This window comes from Ailuropoda melanoleuca, chromosome 11 (genome assembly GCF_002007445.2).
Source record: "Ailuropoda melanoleuca isolate Jingjing chromosome 11, ASM200744v2, whole genome shotgun sequence".
NCBI lineage: Eukaryota > Metazoa > Chordata > Mammalia > Carnivora > Ursidae > Ailuropoda > Ailuropoda melanoleuca.
Genome location: NC_048228.1, coordinates 105,953,033 through 105,971,919, shown reverse-complemented (window position 1 = coordinate 105,971,919; position 18,887 = coordinate 105,953,033). Strand labels below are relative to the sequence as shown.

Sequence of the window (18,887 nt, the reverse complement as noted above, 5' to 3'; positions counted from 1 at the left end):
TGTGCCAGCCGGGTCTGTGGCAGCCGGAGGGCACCTGGCACAAAGCAGGTGACGCTCCCGCTCCGGAGCTGTCCGTCACGGTGAGCCACAAACAGTGTAACACCTCGGTGCCAGGTGGGGTGCTCTGATTGACAGAAATGGGACGGGCCGCTGGTCCCAGCTAGGGCCTGGAGACCCGGCCGGAGCCGCAATGCCAGATTTGTCATCGGCAGCCTGGGAAGCTGGGAAGTGGGAAGGCTGCCGTGCCCTTGGGCAGAACAGACCCGCGGCAGGACCTCGGGCCACGTGGCCACTGCCGTATTCTGGCCGGTTCGCTTTACGAGCATCCGATTGGCCTGCACAGGTCACGTGGCAACCAGGAAGTCCGTGATTGGCCGAGCCCGGGTCTCATGTCTGCATGTGGTTAGGGCTGCAGAGGGGGGTCTGGCTGTTGCATATCTGCCGACCACGTGCAGTGGGGGTTCACCCCAAATAGGAAGGGGGAACGCACAGAGCAGCCAAAAGGACATCAGACGCCCACCACTCCCACTGTGTGTCCCCCAGTGCTCTCGGGGTGAAGGGTGCTGAGATGGGGTTGTGCCTCTGGCTCCAGCTATCCCTTGGCCGGAATACCCTCCATGCTCTTTAGAACCCAGCCCTGCACCCCTCCTCCACGGAGCCCTCCTCAAGCCCTCCCCCCCCATCCCCAGCAGCAGGAGCCTCCCTCCCAAGGCTGTTTGCCCAGTTGGAGAAAGCTTGGTAAACAGGTGATGATACATTGACCTAAAATATCTGATGAGTGACATTCAGGAACGTATTTAGTGAGCACGCGCCATGAGGGCACAGTCCTGGTGCTGGGAATGTCGGGACCATGTCTACATGTCAGGTGCCCATCCATCCCGTCATTGTCAGTGGCCGGTACTGCCCTGGTTGGCCATGACGCTACATTTTACCAACCTGCTTTCTTGCACAGTGGGCTTATTTTTACTGTTCATTCATCTACCGCGCCCCAGAATTCATCACTTCCATCTGCACGCAGTGCTGAAGAACACGGTGACAAACCTGAGTGACGTCCCCAGCAGATTGTAGGGGCTCAACCACCAGCAGGTCCCTTTCCAGACCTAAGCAGGTGGGAGCCTGAGGTGGGCATGGGAGGCAGTGAGGGGCCTGCCCCTGCGGCCCACGGGCAGAAGCTGACACATTGCAGAACAAGTGGACCAGAAGCTGCACGGGCAGCTCCGAATCGCAGGCTGGGCCCTGTGAAAGCATCGATGCTCGCTTGATGGGAGGGAGGGGACGCTCTCGATCCATGCACAGCAAATGATCTTATTCTCACCTTTATCGCCGGCGGTGCATGCTCATGGAAGGAGACATTGGCAGTGGGGCTTGGCAAAAAATAAGCCATTTGTTGTGGCCGTGTGCCAGCCTGCGTGTTGTCACACAACCTGTCCTTGGGAAGTCTTGCCCACCTGTCATGGGGAGTAGAACATCTGTGTCCATGTGGGTGTGAGACAGAATTGTCCACACCCTTGATAACACACTTGCCCAGGGAGGCGGCATTAATGGGTGGAAGAAATTGGGGGCCTCCCGACTGTAGTGGGTTGAATAGTGTGCCTTAAATTTGAATCCACCCAAAACCTCAGAATATGACCTTACTTGGAAGTAGAGTCTTTGCAGACGTAATTGCTTAAGATGAGGTCATGCTGGAGTAAGGCGGGCCCTGAGTCCCCTGGCTGGTGTCCTTAGAAGAGGACACACGGAGACACAAGGAAGAGTGTCATGTGAACCCAGAGGCAGAGACTGCAGTGACACGCCCACAAGCCAAGGAAGGTCAAGGCTGCCGGCCACCGTCAAAAGCGAGAAGGCAAGGACGAGCTTTGGCCTGGAACCTCCAGAGGGAATTAGGCCTGCTGACACCCTGATGTTGGCCTTCTGGCCCCTAGAGTCGTGAGACAATACGTTTCCATTGTTTCCAGCCTCTGTATTCATAGTGGGAAAGACACAGGCCCAGGCCAGCCCCTAACTTGCAGGCCCCAATTTTCTTCCTCTGCAGAGTGAGGTGTTAGACACCAGAGGGGCAACACACGTTTGCTATCAATGGCCAGGTAGAGGATATATTTTTGATTTTGCAGGACTCAAATACAGTGTCTGTTGCAGAGTTTGCTTTGTTATCGTTGTTCGTTTGTTGTTTGTTTCACAATCCTTAACAAATGCAAAGATCATTCTTTTTTGGAGGGGGAGGGCAGAGGGAGAGGGAGAGAGAAAATCTAAGCAGGCTCCATGCCCAGCATGGAGCCCGACCCGGGGCTTGATCTCACAATCCTGAGATTTCATGACCCTGAGATCAAGACCTGAGCTGAAATCAGGAGTCAGATCCTTGGGGCTCCTGGGTGGCTCAGTCGTTAAGTGTCTGCCTTCGGCTCAGGGCGTGATCCTGGTGTTCTGGGATCGAGCCCCACATCAGGCTTCTCCGCTAGGAGCCTGCTTCTTCCTCTCCCACTCCCCCTGCTTGTGTTCCCTCTCTTGCTGGCTGTCTCTCTCTGTCAAATAAATAAATAAAATCTTAAAAAAAAAAAAAAGAGAGATCCTTAACCGACCTAGCCACCCAGGCGCCCTGACCAGCGCAAAAAACATTCTTAATCTTGTATTGGATTTGGCCCACTGACTGCGGTTTACCAGCCCCTGGATTTAGGCATGAAATCTGCCTGCAGGGAGCCCCAGCCCCACGCACAGCCATCCTGGATCAGAGTCCTGGGTTCTGCTGTCAGCCACGTGCTGATGGAGGAGCCGGCCTGGAGCCCCCCAGGCCTTGGTTTTCCCACCTGCCAGTGTGGATCAGGACTGGTTTTCCTGAGCGAAGGCCACGGGCCAGCACTAGGTGGGCCCGTCTGTCTTGTTCACACTTTGTCCCCGGTGCCGGGCAGAGGGCCTGGTGCGTTGCAGGAGCTCAGGGGAGAGTGTTTGAAGAATGAAGGAAACTTTCCAGAAGCTCTCTCTGGGTCAGGCGCCCTCAGCTCCTGCTTCACAGCAGTGCCTCGTGTGCTGTCATTGTCCCTTCGGGAGGGCAGGTAGTCTGCTGGGTCACCTCCATACTGTTTGATGAAGGAGAGAAGAGCCCGCAAAGTGAGGGATGCCTGGCGGGTGTTTGGTCTATAGTCCGAGATTTAAACCGCACCCGACGCTGGCTCAGCAGAAGGGCCGGGGCCCGGCTTCAGTCCCGCAGGTGCGGAATCTAGAAAAGAGGGAAATGATTTCTAAAAGCAGTGGGAGCTGATCCTGGGAGCTGGTCCTGGGAGCACGGAGTTCAGCGTCAGACACGGATTTGAATTCCAGCTTTGCTGCGTGGCTGCTGTGTGACCCTGAGTGAGTGTCTTCACCTTGCTGGCCTTCAGCCTCCTCTCCAGGAGGGCACAGCAAGCCTCCTCGTCAGGTGCGGCCCGACGACAGGGTGAGGGGGAGCCTGGCGTACGGGGTGCTCGCTGTTACTAACAGGTCTGTTGCCCTGTGGGCTCGGAGGGATAAAGCCTCGCATTTTTGCCAAGCCCTCTCTCCTTCCAGAGTGGGTTTGTGTCCCTGTCCCCTTGGTCCTGTGCAAGGGTTGCTCTGGTCACCCCCATTTTATAGACGAAGAAACAGGCTCAGCAAGGGAGGTGACTTACCTGAGGCTGTAAGACAAGGTGTGGGGCAGAATGGGGACCACAGCCTGGTCCTCCTCCTGCCCCCCCCCCCAGGTCACTGCCTGCTCAAGGCCGTGTCTCAGCCATGGACGGACAGTTGGGCCACATGGGCCAGAGCTAAGAGAAGCCTCCATTATCTCAGATCATTGGGTTGATGATCTGAGAAATCCGTCAGGAATGCTGCCATTTGAGGCGTGGTGACTCCACTGAGCCCCTCCCTGCTGGCTGCTCTATGCGCCCACCTTCCTTCTCCCTCCACTCGCCTCCCCTCCCTGGGCACACACAGCCGGATCCCACCCTTGAGTAGATTGTCCCGGCTTTAATCAGAATCTGCCCCGAGAAGGCCAGTCTGATGGTCCTCACATAGGAGGCATCTTTGAATTATTGCCGCAGGGCTGAGAGCATGGGCCGGGGTCCCTGGAGGCCCCGACTTGAGAGCCTCTGCAGGAGAATGTGTTAACCCAGAAGCTGGAGCAGCGTCCAGAGGGAGCCGGGCAGGCTGGGGCCTGGAAACGCGTCCCGTTGAGCTGCCCTTGGGATTCGAGGAGCTGGAGCTCATTCCCGGCATATTGCAGGGAGGGGGTGGGTGCTATCCAGGAGGGCCAGAGAGACGGAGGGGCACAGGAGCCCCAGAAAGAGTGGTGCTTCCTAGAAGCGTCCAAGGCCTGACGCTGGCGTCAATAGGTGGCAGAACTGGAGGAAGGGCCGTGCCCTGAACGAGCGTAGCCGGAGGAGGACGCGCGTGAGCACCTCGTCCACGGGCCTGGGCGTCCCTGAGCCCTTCTTGTTTTCTTCAGTTTTCTCGAAAACGGCATCCCTCTACCCCATCCCCGTCCCTTTCCACTCACTCGCTCCCCTCCTCATCCTTGATGACGTCCTTACAGGGGGCCTGGGGGCTCCTCCAGATGGGGGTTGAGGAGGAGCACAGAGAAGCAGAGTATGGCTTCTAGCGCCGTGTGGTGGCTACTGGCGGACACGGCTTAGCGGTCTTGGCAAATGGGCTTCCTAATAGTGAACGGCGGAATTGGTCTGGCGTACCCACCCCTCTCTAGACTCTAGGCATGCAGGGGCAGAGCGCAGTGGGCGGGCTCCCTACGGGCACCTGGCTCCCAGGAGGAAGGGTGGGGGGGCTGGACGCCTCCTGCCAGCCCTCCTTCCAGGTGCACCAGAGTGAGTCACTGTCCCTACCGGGGTGGGTGCCTCTCCTGCAGAAACACAGCAGGAGTCTGGAAGGAGTGTCTCCCCAACTCTGGCAAGTGGTCCCAGCCATCCTGCGGGGTGGTGACAGTGTGGCCCAGGGGTAGGAGCCCAGATCTTGAGAAGCAGAAGGATGTGGACCCAGAGCCTGGCTCTGCCACTTGGCATCTCTTTGGCTGGAGGGCAGGTTGGCAGCCCGGGCTCAGTCAGTGGGTCAGTGTAACTGGAGCAGCGGTGGGGGAGGGGAAGGGGGGATGGCAAGAGAGAAGCCTGGTCGGGGTGCCGGGGGGCTTGGCCAGGGCTCGGACTTCCTCGTGGAGCTAGCAGCTGGTGTGCTGTGTGGGAGAAGCCAGGCTGCAGGGAGAAGGCGTGGCTGGAGACAGCGGTGGTGAGCACTCTGCTGAGTGGAGGCTGGGGGGTGGTCCCAGAAGAGCATGATAGGGGGCTTCGAGAAGACAGAAGGGACGAGCTGTGCCCTAGATTGGCCGTGACATTTCCGCTGGGTTTCATTCAGGTCTGGGTTTGAATCCGGGCTCTCATTCTGGGTAGCTTGTGACTTTGCCAGGTTGTATGACCTCCGTGATCCTCGGTTTTCTCATCTGTGAAGTGGGAGAAATTCTCCCACTGTGGGGTTTTTGCGTGCGTATAGGGCACCTGGCCCGGGGCTGGGCGCTTAACTAGTGAGTATAGTGTCCTGGTCAGCATGTTTTCGTGAGGGAGTGGAGGGGCACTGAGCTGACTGGCTTTGAGGCTGGACGGATGGATAGACATGGCGGAGGAGTGGGTTTATTTCAGAAGATGGTGGGCTCAGTCCTAGACATGTGTTGTATTTAAACTTCTGGTGAGGGGGCGCCGGGTGGCTCAGTCAGCTCAGCGTCTGCCGTCAGCTCAGGTCATGATCTCAGGGTCCTGGGATGAAGCCCCGCATCGGGCTCCCTGCTCAGCGGGGAGTCTGCTCCTCCCTCTCCCTCTGCCCCTCCCCTGCTGGTGCTCATGCACTCTCTCTCTCCCAAACAAATAAAATAAAATAAAATAAAATAAAATAAAATAAAATAAAATAAACCCACTTCTGGTGAGAAATCCAAATAGAAAGACCCAATGTGACAAGCAGGGATTAGAACAAAAAATTGAACCTGGGGTCCCTATCACTTGTCGTGTGGATTCTAGAGCTGGGTGCTCTGTGTGGACCCCGAAGGTAGACCGGGATGAAAAGGGGAACCCGGGAGGGGAACACTTGGGGGAAGTATGTTCTCACCACTGCAGCCACCTTAAGTTGAAGTGGGTTGTGCAGACAGCTAGTGAGTTCCGCATCATGGGAGGTATGAGAGTCAGCTGGAGGTCTACCTGGGGGGCTGTGGAGAGAGGACAGCAGAGAGGGCTGGACTGGGTGACTTTCAGGTGCCCTCCTGTGTGCTCTTCGAAGCCCTTGGCACCTGCCCGGCCTCTGCATAGGATTCAGGGCCCAGTGGTGCTCTCCAAAGTGTAACTGTCGCCTGGTCCACACATGCCTGAGCCTTGGCTGGGCAAGCTTATCGAGGTTTGTTTTGTTTTTGGTTTTTTCTTTTTTAGCAGAAACAGTAAAGCAGGCACAAATCTGCCTTTAAAATAAGATGCTGAGCGTCTGCCAGATGCAAATGGGTTTAAACAGCTGGAAGTCTAACCTTGAGATGTGTCATTGGTTGTTTCCGAGGGTCTGAGCCCCTTGCGGGCTGTCATGGTGCACCCGCTGTCATGGGCGGGTGCGGGTCCTTGGGGAGGCATCCTGTCCCGGATGTTCACCTCCAAGTGAGGGACATGCCGCCGGTGCTTGAACACGTGGACCAGGGAGCGTGGCTGTGATCCATCAGCTCTGTGCCAGGACAGGGCTGTTTGTCCACGTCCTGGCGTTTCATGGCCTGTCTCCCCAGATAGCTGCACCTGTTGCTGTCACCGCCCGCCCCATCGTTGGGAGCATGAGTGAGATGGTCCTTTGGCCCCTGGGAGAGCGGCCCTGCGCTCCCAGAGTCATGGCAGCAAGCTGGTGGGGCACGTGCTGAGTATGACAGACAGCCCTGGGCAGGAAGTGCCTTCAGATGAGCCCCGAGGCTCAGAGGGGTTAGGTGACTGGGCTGAGGTTGCACAGCCATGAACCCTGACTGAGCGGCAGTTCCCGCTGGGGTCTCCACTCGCTGCTCCTCCCTCCACACTACAGGGCCTCGTTCTAGATAAACCCAGCACAGGGCCTTGTGAACACACCAGCAGCTCACTGGGAGTGACTTTTCCTGTCTGCTTGCTTCTCTGAGCCTCAGCTTCCCCATCTGTACGATGGGAGGAACACCTGCCCCTGTTACAAGGCTCTTTGAACTTGAAGTGAGAGCCAGATACTGGCTCTGCATAAACTCTAAGTGCCTGTCGCCTTCCTGGGGAGTAAAAGGGACTGTCGTGTTGGCCTGGTGCTCCCCATGGCCTCCTGCTACCTGTCCAACCGCCCTCACCCCAACAGAGATCAGAGCCGCCCTTATATTCATTTCCACTGGAGTTCCCACCCCGCACTTGGACAGAGCATTCATACACCCAGCTCAGATCTTTGGAGAACTGGGGCTTCTCCTAGGGGTAGAAAGTAACACAGAGCACTTCTGAGTAAACCCTGAGTAACTTACCCTGAGTAACTAGCTCAGACTAGTTCCAGCTCCAACCAGGAGCAGGACAAAGACATTCTGGGTGGTGTTTCGTTTCTTTGAATGTTTATCTGTTAAACCACACAGCATACCCACATGCACGCACACACACGCACGTGCACAATTTATAGCGCTGTCCCAAGCATTATTCGGTAGATTTGGGCCCCATTGACCTGTTTCTGGCGGTTGACTGGCAACTTGATCACAGAGCCGCGAGGGACAATTCTCCGATTCTGATGCAGGCGGATGAAACCTGTAGGAGGGAGTGAGCAGGGGCCTGAGGGGCTGGTGGCAGCTGGGAGCTGGCCGGTCCTGGGTGGGAGTCCGGCTCCACCTCCTGCTAGCTGTGACCAGCCAGTCACCCCCTTCTCAGGCCTCAGCGTCTCCACTTGCCAACAAAGGGTTGTTGGGGTGTCTAAACTTAAAAATGCAGGTCACGCAGGGGAGACCGAGTCAGCTCTGGCTGTCGGGACACAAGGCCTGAGCTCATGTGCTGGTGGAGGGGCCAGAGGGGGGCCTCCACTCGTGGGGGGGAGGTCGTGGCTCTGATGACGATGCCGAGACAAATAGCCCCGGGCTCGGGGTGTGCCCCACACCGTCCCCCTGCCAGTGTGGTGCTGGGGTCATCAGTGGGGCTTTCCAAGCGATAAAGTCAGGTGACTCCCCACATCTGAAGGCCCTGGCTTTGACCCCAAGCTGCTGGATAAACGGGGGTTCTGCTCCAGCTGGTGTGAGTGTGAGTATGCGTGTGTGTTCGTGCTGTTTATTCTTGGGGGGAAGAGCAGGGAATCTTGAAGAAGTGATTGCACGTCCATCCCATGGGTGCGGGCTGTGGGTCTGTTAGAACTCTCTTTGGTACCTGGCTGACCTTTCCGCTGCAGGGTGCGAAATGAGGCCGCTGTGGGGTTGTTCCAAGTGCACAAAAGCACAGGGTTGGGGCCTGTGAGTCTCTCAGAGCCCTTGGGCCCTCACTGCCCGCAGGGGTGGCGCTCCTTGGGCGGTTTTCATTGTTTGTTCAAGTACCAGCTGGCATCTCAGGACACCTGTGTGCCAAGGGGGACATGCAAATAAGGGCAGGGGTCACTGTCACCTTTGGGCAGCCAGCTTGACCTCCCCGAGCCTCATTTCCTCACCTGTAAGATGGGGTGATGCCACCTATGGTGGGGAGGGTTATTTTCAGGGGTCAGTGAGTTTGAACCAAGACAACATCTCGCCCAGGGCCCCACACAGTGTTTGTAAATATATACTCTGTCCCAACTCTTCACATCCTCCTTGCTGCCTTTGGCAAATGAAGATCAGCTTCTGAAGTTGTTAAGAGGATATCTTGTTTATAAATGTCATGAAACCTGATCTTTTATCCAAGGTAGCTTTTTAAAAACATTCTTACCCAGTGTGAATTTACTAGGCGCCTTCTGCGTGCTCCTCGCTGGGCGCGGGGGAGCCGAGCTGGGAAGGGGCAGACCTGCTCCCAGGCATGGGCACTCCTAGAATCTCAGGGCTGGAGGAAAGCCAGCGCCCAGGGATGGCTTGTTTCCCCCAGTGGCATCTTCTGCATGGCCAGTGACACCTTCTGCTCGCACACGGCCAGTGCCGGGAGCTCACCATCTCCCTGCCATTCCGCCTTCCGCTTTGACTGTGGGTTCAGCCATAAACAGCTGAATTTCTCTCCCCAAGTGTCCACCCACTGGATCAATTTGGCTTGTGGGGCCACACAGACCAAGTCCGCTCCCTCTTAACCATGAGAACCCACCAGACACCTGCGGACAGGGAGCCTGGTCTTCTGTGAGCCTTGTCTTCTCTTGGCCAGACATCCCACATTCCTTCCAAGGTGCCTTTTGGAATAGGGTTTCGGATCCCTTCTGCCCCCTTAGTGCTCTGTGCAGAATGCACATGGGTTTTTCTCCGTTGCCCTAAAATAATATGTCAGTGATCGAACCCAGCTGCCCAGCATGCAGCCGTTCCGACCACCGTCTGCCTTGGTCCCCAGGGCACTGTTCAAAGTAGGTGGCTGTGATGGGCGCCCTGGTCTTTGTGAGCACACCCCCTGCTGAATGACAGAAGGGTGACATTGGAGAAGTCACTTAAACCCCCTGTGCCTCAGTTTCCTCAGCTGTAAAGTGGGGGAATTCACTTAGTGCTTCGTAGGGTTGCCATGGGACTAAAGGCGGTGTATGGCAGGTGAGTAATGCACCCCGACGGGGCGTGGCACGTGCGTGTCCAGTCACGGTTGGCTGCCATGGTCATTGTCAGTTGGTTATTGGTCTGGACCCCTGGGGAGCTCCTTTACTGAGCTGGGCTGGCATCTGTGACCCGATATGAAGTCTGCTCTCATCAGTCTGATACAGGGACGGCCTGTCACCCACACCCACAGCAGGAAGGGCTAAGGAAGAGAAGGGACACAGCGACTTTCATTATATTTAACACTTAAAGAGTGTTGCCAGGCACTGTTCTAAGTCCTTTTCAAATATTAACTCATTTAATCCTCAGAACAGTCCCTTGAGGTTGATTATCCTCATTCCCAGGTGAGGAACCCGAGGCACCGTGAATATTATGTAACCAGGTAGATGGCAGAGTCACCAGGACAGCCCAGGTGGAGAAGAGACACCAGTTTGAAAACCTACAGAGCACGGTTGGTTTAGGGAGAAACACAAGTTGTGTGGAGCAGGGGTGCAGAGGAGGAGAGATGAGAGGAAGGTAGGACAGGCTGGGAGAAGCGAACCTCTCTCACGCTCCTCCTCGCTGCACGCCAGGTGCTGTGCCCGAGCGCCATGCATCGGCACGAACACTCACAGCCCTGGAGGCAGGCACGGACGGCCTGGGCTGGACTCCCGGCCACACCCCTTCCTGGCTGTGTGACCGTGGGCACCTTACCCGTCCTCTCTGACTCTCCGTCTCGTCATCATTAAAATGGATGTAATAATCGTCCCCACCGCACGGGGCTGCTGTGTGGGTCAGGTGCTCAGTGCATGTGAAGGAGTCTGATCCTGTGTGAGGATTTCTGAGAGAGCCACTTGCCCAGACTCGCTCCTGTGGTCAGTGGCAGAGCCGAGTTCATCCTCATCTGTCTGGCTCTGGACACACCACACCACCTCCTGTTCGACCAAGCCCTGTCCACACACCAGCCAGAATGCCCCTCACTGGCCCCTTCCTTCATACCCGACCTTCCTGCCACTGCACCAAATGCTGTCACCTCGCATCCCCCTCCATTTTCTTTTTGATATTTTACCTTCCATCTCAACCCAAACTCAAATCCCAGACCCCTCCCCCCTCCAGCTTCTGCATGAGCTCCCCTCTCCTAGTACCAGAGCTCCTTCTGGTGCATACCCCGTTACACGGTCACTGCCGCTGCTCCCCAAGTCGGGCTGGGGTCCCCTCCTTCGCAGTGGGTGACTAGGGCACACCCGGAGCAGAGGGTTAATGAAATCACACAGCAAGGCTTGTAGAACATGGGATGCTTCATTAGGCCCTGCGTGAACAAGCACGCCCAGCAGCCCGCGCAGGCCCGTGAGCTGGTGTAATTACAGTTACATGCGGCCCCATTAGCTCGGAGAGGCCCCGGCGGGCTTCTGTCTCGGGCCCCACAGAGAGCGGTCCTGAGCTCGGAAGAAGCCCAGTTCTAAGCAGGCACACCCATCTCCTGCTGGCTTGCTGGTGGCGCCGAGGTGGGGCCCTCTGTTTAAGGGCATCTGAGGGACACGGGAGGTTCAGATGGTGACATCCGCGGAGCTCCTCCTAGAAACTCTGCTTCCTGAGAGAGTGTCCTGAACTCTGGAACCAGCTGGGACCTCAGGTGGAGGTGAAATGGAGTTTTCATCAAACAGATGCCAAAGGAAAGACAGGAAGAGCGTTGCAGATCCATCTGCTCGGGTTAGGGGGCGGAGAGCCTGCACCCACTGGCCAGTTTTCCAGGAAGCTCGGAGGCCATGCTGGACGGGGGCCTTGCAGCGAGGCTACCCTGGGATCCCATCGGGGACCCTGAGACAGTGATGCTCCTGGCTGGCTCTGGCCCGTTGAACTGGACCCAAGGCAGCTGCCACTGATCTGTTCCATCTCCCCTTCTCTACCCACTGACCTCTGCAACTCTAGCCCTTGGGGTTTCTCACAGTGTGAACCACAGACTTCCTGTGGCAGACATGCTCAGGGGCTGGTTAAAACCCAGCTTCCCAGGTCCCACCCAGACTGTCTGGGGACAGGGCCAAGGAATCTGCATTCTTAACAAGCACTGCTGAAATGGTCACGCCTTGCTCTGGATTATTCGTGTTTCTCGTGGCCTTGGCTTAACAGGTCTTGCAACCTTGAGGAATCCTTACACCTGCTGAGCTCAGCCCACTACCTTTCACGAGCCCCCTCCAGGGACAGCAACGTGATTGGCTCAGCTCTCTGGGCCGTTTGGTGATTGGCTGCCTCCAAGGGGGTGTGTCTACCTCTTGATCCAATCAGCTGAGGGCAGCATGGAGGCGTGGTCATGCGGTAAAGAACCACTGACGGACGTAGCTGGTGGCGGATAAGGGACCATGAGAAATCACTGCGGCTAGTTGATCAGTTGAACATTTGACCCCTTTGGGGTGTTGCTGGATCATTTTGGAATCCTAGTCTCTTCTGCCATTTAATTTTTTTTCACCAGCCAAGTGGCACACACAATTTTTAAACTCCCAGTAATCACCAGATTTTCAGCCTACCCTAAATCAGTGGTAAGAAATAGAAATGGCATGGAGCCCCGTGGGGAACTTCGGATTTTCTAGTAGCCCCATTGCACAAGCAAAAAGAAATAGGTGCAATTAATTTTAATGGTTCATTTACATATCCAGAAAATGATCAACATAGAATCACTACAGAAATTATTGAGATATTTCATATTCTGTTTTTCATACAAAATCTTTGAAATCAATCGTGTGTTTTACGCTTACCACATAGCTCAGTTCAGGCTAGCCACGTTTCAGGGGCTCCGTGGCCACATGTGGCTGGTCGCCACTGTCCTGGGCAGTGCAGCGCCCGGGATGACTTTATGTCCTGTTGATTGTGTTTTTATGCACTTTTGAATAATTTAAAATAATTTAAAGACTTTTCTGTCCATTGGCTAAGAGTATTCAACCTCGAAATGCATTATCAGCGATAAATGCTGATAAAACTTGTTGGAGTTTTGGAGGATTAGGGCCCTTCTTCCTAATTCACTCCCTGTGTCCTGATTTTTCTGGGTCTTTGTTGACCAGGTCAGGTAGCCCATCATTTTTGACTAGTAAATGTATTCGTTTTCTGGGGCTGCCCCATTTATTATCCCAAACTCCGTGGCTTAGAACAACAGAAATTTATTTTCTCATTGTTCCACTGGCCAGAAGGCTGAAATTGGGGTTTCGGGAGGGCCACACACTCTCTGGAGACTCTGGGGAAGAATCTTTCTTTGCTTCTCCCAGCTTCTGGAGGTATGACTTGGCTTCTGGCTACATTACCCCAATTTCTGCCTCGTCTATCACATGGGAGTGTGTCTCTCCTCTGTTTGTCTCTTTCAAGGACACTTCGGGTCCACTCAGATAATCTGGGATGATCTCATCTCAAGAGCCTTAATTTAGTTAGGTCTGCAAAGACCCTTTTTATAATGAAGGCCACACATACAGGTTCTTGGGGGTTAGAACGTGGGCACGTGTCTTGCAGCGTGACCGTTCAGGCCACCACAGTGAAATGTTAGCGTTCCATAGTACAAATGAAAATGTGAGGAGGCTGAGACGCGGTTTTCTTTTTCTGGGCTGCAAAATGCCTACAGCAGTAGTGGGCTGTATGAAAGGCACACTGACCCAGCAGCATCTGCTGGTCCCTGTTGGCTGGGCTTTCAACCCCTTTGGCTGGGACCGGGCAGGAGTTCACTGGATAACCAAATAAGTCAGATGCATTCAGAAAGACAAACTGAAAGAAGGAAGAAGGGCAAGAATGTCTTACATGGTTCAAAAGTGGATGAGGTAATGCTTGGCACATGCTCTGAACAGGGCCGGGCTCAGCACAAGTGCTTCTTTAATAAATGTTAAATCTCATCATTGCACCTGTGATGGTCATGATTGTATATTTATATCCATCTCGTACACCTTTCTGTTACTATCAAGGGTGATCATCGATAACCTAGGAGAAGAAGAGACCCCTGCCAGGCTATGAAACAAAGAATTAAGCAGAGTCTATAAGTCACCAAATGGGTTTCGGTAACAAAACCCTTTCTTTATGAGCTCTCCCGGCTCCTTGGTGATGCCGTTACCCATGGTCATGCTCGCTCACGGCTCCCTTTATATGGCCATCCTTCTTGTATACGATCATTAGGACGGCATTAATTTGGGTTTGCAAATGAGGTTTTCTTGATGTTGTCATGTCAGCATCTGGATTCAAGATGGGATGCTTCCCAGACCTGGACCCTCCAGTGTGGCCTGGGGAGCAGGCCTGGCCCCTCCCCCAATCTAATCACCCCCAGGAGCCTGGGGGATTTGCTAATGGGCCCGGGAAACCATAAACAGTAATGAAAGAGCGTGTTACTGAGGGCACAGGGTTGCCCTTCCCCGTCATTACATTGGGGATCTTCCTTCTGCCTTTGAGCTGGATGAGAAGGTTCTTTCTCCCTGTGGCAATCATTCATCCCTGCATCTCCCCTCCCCCTTTTATCCATTTGTTATCCATTTATTCATCCATTCATTTGTTCAGTAAACCATTGTCAAGTCTCCACTAAGAGCCAGTCTCGAGCGCTACCCTTCCTGTTCACAACAGAGGAGTTGGGAGGTGGCCGGGCTCCCGCGGGACAGGAAAGAAGGGCAGAGGGGTCTTCAAAGACCGGCCCCGCTGACCTCACCCAGCTTTCCTACTCTGGAGCCCCATGACCTTGGGAGAGTCCTTTAACTCTTCTCACTTGGGAAGACTAATAGAATAGCAGCCGTCTTACAGAGCAACTCAAAGAATTAAAGGAGGTCGTGGAAATGACCCCCTACTCACTGCCTGGCACAGGGCAGTGAAGGCCGTGCGAACCCTGAGGCTTGTCTAGAGCTCATTCTGTGCCAGACGCTCTGCTGAGAACCTTACACCCGTGAACCCGTCCCGGTCTCCCATAGCACCCCGCGGCCTGCCTCTCTGTACACGCTGGTCTACTCGCTGCACACCAGGACCTCCACTGCAATCACTGGTGCCCCGAACCCACCCTGCTTTTCCATACCTACCTGCCTTCATGCCCGCTGCAGCCCCTGCCTCCCCCGAGGAGCCCGTCAGATACAGATTCCTGGGCCCCCTAACTCAGAAATGTCAGGGCCCACCATCCCCTTACAAGCCCCCTGGGAGATTTTGATGCACCTGCCGGTTGGAAAGTTGTTCTGTAGGGAACTGAAGGCCGTGCCCCCAAGTCTCAGCTCCTCTGTCTTAGGATGGCCGTCACGCTGCCGGGGCGCTTCACGGTTCATGTTGCAAACACGCTACCAAAACGCAGGAAGCAAACGCACCTCGAATCTGCAAAGTGCCTTGTGGATGGTCAGGGTCGTCGGGGCAGCGCCTCCCCGTGGACCTGGGTGGTTCTGGTAGGATGGGCTGGAAGGATCTACAGCAGCTGCTTTCCTGGCTGTGGAAGAGCAAGTTCAACACACGCTTTCAGGGCGCCTTCTGTGTGCCAGCCCCTTACCTGGCCTGGGAGCAAGAGAGGGTCACGTGTCCTTGGTGCTCCCCAGCAGCTTGGACTACAGGGAGATGAAGGCACCTTCAGCCAGGCCTGGGGGCGGGAACCGTGAAGACCTGCCTTTTCTCAAGGGAGCTCACCAGAGGCCTGCTACAGAGCCCAGAACTTGGGAGCAGCCTGATTTGTTGGCTCAGGAAGGAAATTTCCACAGTCCCTCCCCAGGGACAGCAGTTCCTTCAGTGGAGACAAGCACTGAACACCTCTGGGAGGGAGCCAGGAGCAAGCTGGGAGCTGGGACACCACAGCTGGTTTCTGGTCCCGGCTCTGCCGCTTGGCCCTGCCATTGAACCTGAGCCCGAGCTTCCCCATCTGAGAAATGGGTACAGTAATGATTACCTTAGAGGAGGTATGGGAGGGTTGGTGACGTGGTGCATACGCATTCCTAAGGCAGTGCTGGAAATGCAGCGGGAACTAACCTTAGTCAGTGTGTGGACCGGAACCAAGCTGAAAGGGGTGAGAAGGGGCGGTTTAGAAAGGAGGTCCCCGAGAGTCACTGAATGGGGGCAGCTGCAGAGGCCGGAGCTCGGCTCAAGGTCTGGGAGGGACACAGGGTCTGGGAGTCTCCAGGTAGACCTGGGGGCCCCCCTTCCCTCCCCGGAGTGCAGGGCGGCTCTGGCCTTGGACCGGCTGCGTGAACCTTGTGGGCAAGTCCCGCCACACTTGTGGGTCTGCCTTTGCTCATCTTTATAATAGCAGAGTGACAGTTCTGGCCCCCGGGCTGTCGTGAGAGACACACGGAGGCACGCTGGGGTGTCAGGAGCGAGGTGTACCCCAGGAGCTGCGGTTGCCGCTCCGAAATCACGGCACCTGCTTTTCCTGCCTCAGTGATTCTCAGACTGATCTGGAGGGGTTCCGACGGGAGGCCCGTGCTCCACCTCCCCACCCTCCCCTCCCCCTCCTCCCTCAAGGTCTAGTCTATCGAGAGTAAGTTGTGTTGCCAGATTTAGCAAATAAAAAGGTTGCCCAATTAAATTTGATTTCAGAAAATAATTTTTTTTAGAATGAGTACATCCCATATAATATTTGGGATCTGCTTATAGTAAAAAATGATTGGTTGTCTATCTGAAGTTCAGATTTCACTGGTGTCCTGTGTCTACGCGGCAGCTCCCGTCCCTGTGTACGTTGGGAAGTTGTGGAGTGGCAGAGTCCTTGATTTCCTGATCCAGCTCCCACTGCCCACTTCACAGATGACCAGACTGAGGCCCTGAGAGGCCAAGCTCCAGAGCCAAGGTCGACAGCGAGGTGCTGGCAGGCTGGGGAGGCAGCTGGGGCCCTTGACTCCACGCCAGTGCTCCTCTCCCCAGTGACAGTCACGGGGAGGAAGGCAGAGGGTAGCCCCTCATATGCGTAACCCCCAGGACCAAATATCCCCACCAGCGGAATAAGTTCGGCTGCTTCAAGTGAACACGCTTGGAAACAGAGTTGTGATTTCAGTGTCCTTTCTTTTATCTTATATGTTTATTTTTTTAAATAAAATGTGGGGGAGTGGTGGGAGGGGAGGAGGAAGACGGAGTGGGTCTTCTGTTCTTGTCTCCAGACCGGTTCCTGATGGGGGCTCTGCCGCGCTCCTGCGTGTCCGTCTCTGAGTCTCGGACCCCTTGGATGGACAGTCTGCCCATTTAAGCGAGACCGAATTGCTCCAGGATCCCGCTTTGTTTTAATACCTCGCCCCGCCAGCGACGTCCCAGTGGACTTAATCACCCCGCAGATGTGGGGACGTGCTTCCTGCCGAGAGCGGTAATTGAGACCCTCAAACTGCTCCGTGGTTCTAATTAGCCCAGAGTGGCTCCTTCTGGCCTCGGTAGAATTTAGAGCTCCCTCACCTCCTGATTTACCAGCTGGGCCTGGAAGGTGTGCGTTAGTCCCGCGACAGCAAGAGGATGCAGATTTCCTGACTCGGTTGGTCTTTCTCAGCAGGTTGGTCAGGGCCTTGCAGAGAGGTGGCTTTTGACGACCTGTCTGCCTCCCCTCCTCCACGGGCTGGGTGCTCCAGCTGTGCACGTGCGTGCCCCTGGCTGCCCGGAATGCCTCCCCACCGGCTGTGTTTCTGCTCATACTGACTTCATAGGACCCAGCTTCAGTACCACCTCCTCCAGGAAGCCATTCCTGATTCCCTTGGCTGGGCCCTCCCAGTCCCCATGTCTCTGTCCGCTGAAGCGCTGGCCATACCACATGGTGCTTGTTTGCCTCCCTGACTCCCCGACGAGACTGGGAGCTCGTGAAGGCCAAGGGCCTCCTGCCTGATTCACTGCCTAGTGCGGTCGTGCAGCACGTGTCTGCTATAACAAAGGAGCAGGGGAAGGAAGAAGGGAAAAGGCAAGGAGAGAAAAAAGGAAGGAAGGGAGGGCAGGTAGCACTGTGCCCATTTTGCAGTTGAGAACACTGAGGACGTGTAACTGCGAAGGGGCAGAGCCAAACACCCCATCTACGAGTTCATCCTACTTTCCATCTTGGGTCTAAAATAGCAAAGAGGAGCTGCTTTTTGATTTGGTGGAACAGGAACGGCTCAACTAAAAAGCCACAGGTAAAGTGCAAAGTGCAGAGGGCTTGGGGTCAGGCAGATGGTGTGCAAGACCCAGCTGTATCTGCCGCAGGACCTTGGACAGAGCCCTTCAGCCTTCCAGGGTGGCTTTTCTCCTGCCTCAAGCGGAGACCACAGTCCTCACTCACCTCCCGGGTTGCTGGCGGGTGGGAGGAGGCGGGTCAGAGCAAGGAACACCATCCCAGACAGTGTTCCAAGAGTGTCACTGGTTGCCCCCCCCCCGCCGCCCCATGAGTAACTTGACACCCACTGTATCAACAAATCTGGTGTACAGATGAGGATGCCAAGGCACAGAGATGTTGAGCAACTGGCCCAGCGTCACACAGCTAGTGCATGACAGAGCCAGGATCGGAAGCTGGGTCGTCTGGCTGTGATGCTGGGGCCACTGATTATTCTGCTCGACCGCCTGAGGTGTGTAAGCTTGCCTCGTGGTGTCCGGCTGCCGGGGGTACTTAAGTGGCAGCCACTGTTATCATCATGCCAGCACACTCTGCAGGATCCCCCACCGCTGTGTCCAGGTGGAAGTCTCCCCTCCCAGATTCTGCTATTTGCGCAGCCAGAAGACAGGGCTTGTTCCCCTGTCTTGCTCGTGACTTTCCTCCGTGAGCTCACAGCTGGGGCATTCTGGAGCTGATCTGTGGCCCCTGGAGCGAATTGGATAAAGTGTGACAGCAGAGAGCTGTCAGGCTCGTGGATGCTGCACGCGAGCCCAAGCCCTCAAGCCCAGCTCCAGGGCATCTCAGACCAGGATGCGCCAGGGTGTAGGGCTCTGAGCTGCGTGGAGCCCCAAGCTGCTATTCCACGCGTGCCCTTGCGTAGCCTTGCCTTCAGTCTCTGGGAGGCTGAGGAACTGCCTCATTGTCGTCTGAACCCTCGGGGATCAGTGGTCCAGAATCACCGAGATTGCTATTCTAGTCATCGTGCATAACAACTGCCGGGCAAGCGTGTGCAGAAATATTACAACTAAACATAGAGCAGAGGGAGGTGTATGAAGGCTGGAAGTACTCAGAAGCACCTTCCAAAAGCATTGGCCAAAGTGTCCATCTGTGAAACCGCATCCTCACTGTCAGCTGGGTCCAGGAGATGGAGAGAAATGTTGTCAACCTCACCAGTTTTTTCTAGAACAACAGGCAGGTTGAATAGTGTGC

At 55.5% G+C, this 18,887-nt stretch overlaps 1 protein-coding gene across 2 annotated transcripts in view; it reads left to right on the top strand.

Moving 5' to 3' along the window:
- Positions 1-18,887, top strand: part of PPP2R2C (protein phosphatase 2 regulatory subunit Bgamma) — a 129,420-nt gene that overhangs the window by 43,195 nt on the left and 67,338 nt on the right. The window lies entirely within an intron of this gene.